Source organism: Tenrec ecaudatus, chromosome 9, assembly GCF_050624435.1.
Source record: "Tenrec ecaudatus isolate mTenEca1 chromosome 9, mTenEca1.hap1, whole genome shotgun sequence".
NCBI classification, from domain to species: Eukaryota; Metazoa; Chordata; class Mammalia; order Afrosoricida; family Tenrecidae; genus Tenrec; species Tenrec ecaudatus.
In genome coordinates, this window is record NC_134538.1 from 135036683 (window position 1) to 135039827 (window position 3145).

Sequence of the window (3145 nt, forward strand, 5' to 3'; positions counted from 1 at the left end):
TGCCCTCTCCCATCACGGGGACCAATCAGCCCCATTGTGGGCAAATGTTGGAGTTCGCTTAGAGCAGTGCCCACTGTTAATCCTGGTGCACATAAAATAGCAATTACAGGAGTCTTCAGAGATGCTGGGGCCCACTTCACAAACTTGTTCCTTATGGTTGTGGTGAAGGGTATGTCCTCAGGATGCCCCTTTTATGGGTCTATGGGAATATACTGATAGATCCATTCCAACATACCAATTTCTCTAAGCTTTTGGATGCCTTCTTCTACAGTTTACCAAGGTAGGTCAGGTACCTCATTGGTCTAATCTAGGCCATCTGGCAGTCCATGCTTCAGTGAACCAACCAAATAAGGAATTAGATCCTCTCTTAGCCTCTCTCGCTAAGACATTGAAAGAAGAATCTGTGATTATGGATCCCATATCCAGAAACTCAGACAGGTCTTATATTACATTTGTTGCACCAGTATCCCACACCCTTAATAACCATTCCCAGAAATGTTCCTCAAGCTTCTGCTTGTACATATTTGAAAACTTAAGCAGATATATGTGAGTATAGCACGCCTCTTCTTGGATGATCATCTCAACCTCACCTTTAGGAGCTTTCTGAGCCTTAATTTTAGCTACAGGTATAAAGGAAATAATGGGTGGTGAGGGTGTTTCCTGGGGGCTCTCAGCAATGTCTTGTAAGGCATCTCCCTCAGGCAATGCTACAGATGCAGCCCCACCTGGTATTTCAGGTTTATCTGCTCAGGTGTGGGTTGTTTTATTGTTAGTGGATTAATACCTTCAACTGGGAGGGATGAATCTATTGACTGGAGTGTCTAAATCATTTCTAGGGGCTCAATATCCTCTTCTGGATCATCAGCCCATATGTTCTCATCCCATGTTTCAGGGTACGAACTTTTTTCCTATCAATGCCCTCACTTTAGTATCAAACACAGCCCCTTTCTGGGATCGCCCTAGAGGACAGTGGTGAAGGGAAATCCTCCCAATGGGCAGAACTTTGAGCAGTGCGCCTGGTCATTCAATTGGCCTGCAAGGAAAACTGGCTAAATGTGAGACTGCACACTGATTCATAGGTTGTGGCTAATGGCTTGGCTCGATGGTCAGGGACTTGGAAGGAACATGATTGGAAAATTGGTGACAACAAGGTGTGGGGAAGAGGTATGTGGTTGGACCTTTCTGAAGGGGCCAAGAAAATATAGTTAACCGTGTCCCATGTGAACACTCACCAAAGGGTTACCTCTGAAGAGGAGGACTTTGACAATCAAGTGGATAAGATGACATGCGCTATGGAGACTGGTCCTCCTCTTTCCTCTGCCACTCCTGTTATCGCCCAATGGACACATGAACAAAGTTTACATGGTGGTAGGGATGGATGTTATGCATGGGTGCAGCAACATGGACTTCCACTCACCGAGGCTGACTTGGCCACTGCCACTGCTGAGTGCCCCATTTGCCAGCAGCAGAAACTAACATTAACTCCAAGATATGGGACCATTCATAAGGGAGATTAACCGTCAACTTGGTGGCAGGTTGATTACATAGGACCACTTCCATCATGGAGGGGACAGCGTTTTGTTCTTACTGGAATATACATCTACTCTGGCTATGGATATACCTTCCCTACACACAATGTTTCTGCCAAAACTACCATTCATAGACTTATAGAATGCCTCATCCACCGGCATGGCATCCCACATAGCATTGCTTCATCTCAAGGAACACACTTCACAGCAAATGCAGTGCGGCAGAGGGCCCATTTCCATGGAATCCACTGGTTGTATCTTGTTCCACATCATCCTGAAGCAGCTGGCTTGATAGAACGATGGACTAGTCTCCTAAAGACACAATTATGATGCCAACTAGGTGGCAACAACTTGTGGGGCTGGAGGGCAATGTTTGCCACAGGTTGTATATGCTCTAAACCAGTAGCCAATATATGTTACTGTGTCTCCAATAGCTAGAATTCATGGGTCCAAGAACCAAGGGGTGGAAGCTGGAGTGGCACCACTCACTATGACTCCTCGTGATCCACTTGCAGCATTTTTGCTTCCTGTCCCAGCAACCCTGTGTTCCTCAGGCCTGGAGGTCCTGGTCCCGAAGGAAGGAACTCTCCCACCTGGAAATACAGCACAGATTAACTGAATTGGCAGCCAAGAATGCCCCCTGGCCATGTGGGCTTCTCATGCCTTTGGATCAACTGGTCAGGAAGGATGTCACTGTACTGAGTAGTGTGACTGATCCTGATTACCAAGGAGAAATTGGTCTGGTGATACATAATGGAGGTAAAGAAGAATATGTCTGGAATCCAGGAGATCCCATAGACCAACTCTTAATGCTACCATGCCCTGTGATTGAAGTAAATGGTAAATTGCAGCAACCCAATCCTGGCAGGACTTATAATGACCCAGACCCCTCAGGAATGAAGGTCTGGGTCACCCCACCAGGCCAAAAACCACAGCCAGCTGAGGTGCTTGCCGAGGGCAAAGGTAACACAGAAAAGGTAGTCGAAGAAGGTAGTTCTACTTATCAGTTATGACCACGTGATCAATTGCAAAAGCGAGGTTTGTCGGTGCATTTTCTTTATATGTGCTTATTGAATATCTTTCCTTTGTTCATGTATGATGTATCAGATACAATTAGACACCGTGTGTTTTCATTTATTTGTATGATAGATCTTTGATGTTAAGTATAAGTGTGATTTCATTAATGTCTGGAAATTACATATGGCTAAAGAATTGGCTACAGGTGCCAAGTTGGCAAGGGGTGGATTGTGATAAGTAGGATTATTTTGCCCACGTGGTGAATGAATGCATGTGGGATTAATTGAAGGGCAGAGAGATCAGTGGGATTAATTGAAGGGCGGAGATATCAATGGTTCGGCTATCAGGGCACAGGCAGCAAACAGCAAGGCAGGTCACCAACAGTCAGCCAGATGACAGGCCTTGCCTTTCTTGTCGCTTGTTCTTTGATGATGGGACCAGTGTGCGGCTGCCTTACCTGTTCTTTGCCTCAATTTGCCCTGTACACTCACTACCTGTGGGAAACCTAACCCGTGGACTGTGTCACTGTAATTTGAGGTTCTTTCAAGACCTGCTTTGCCACACTACTGGAATATACATCTTTTGAGCTGGCTCTTGGA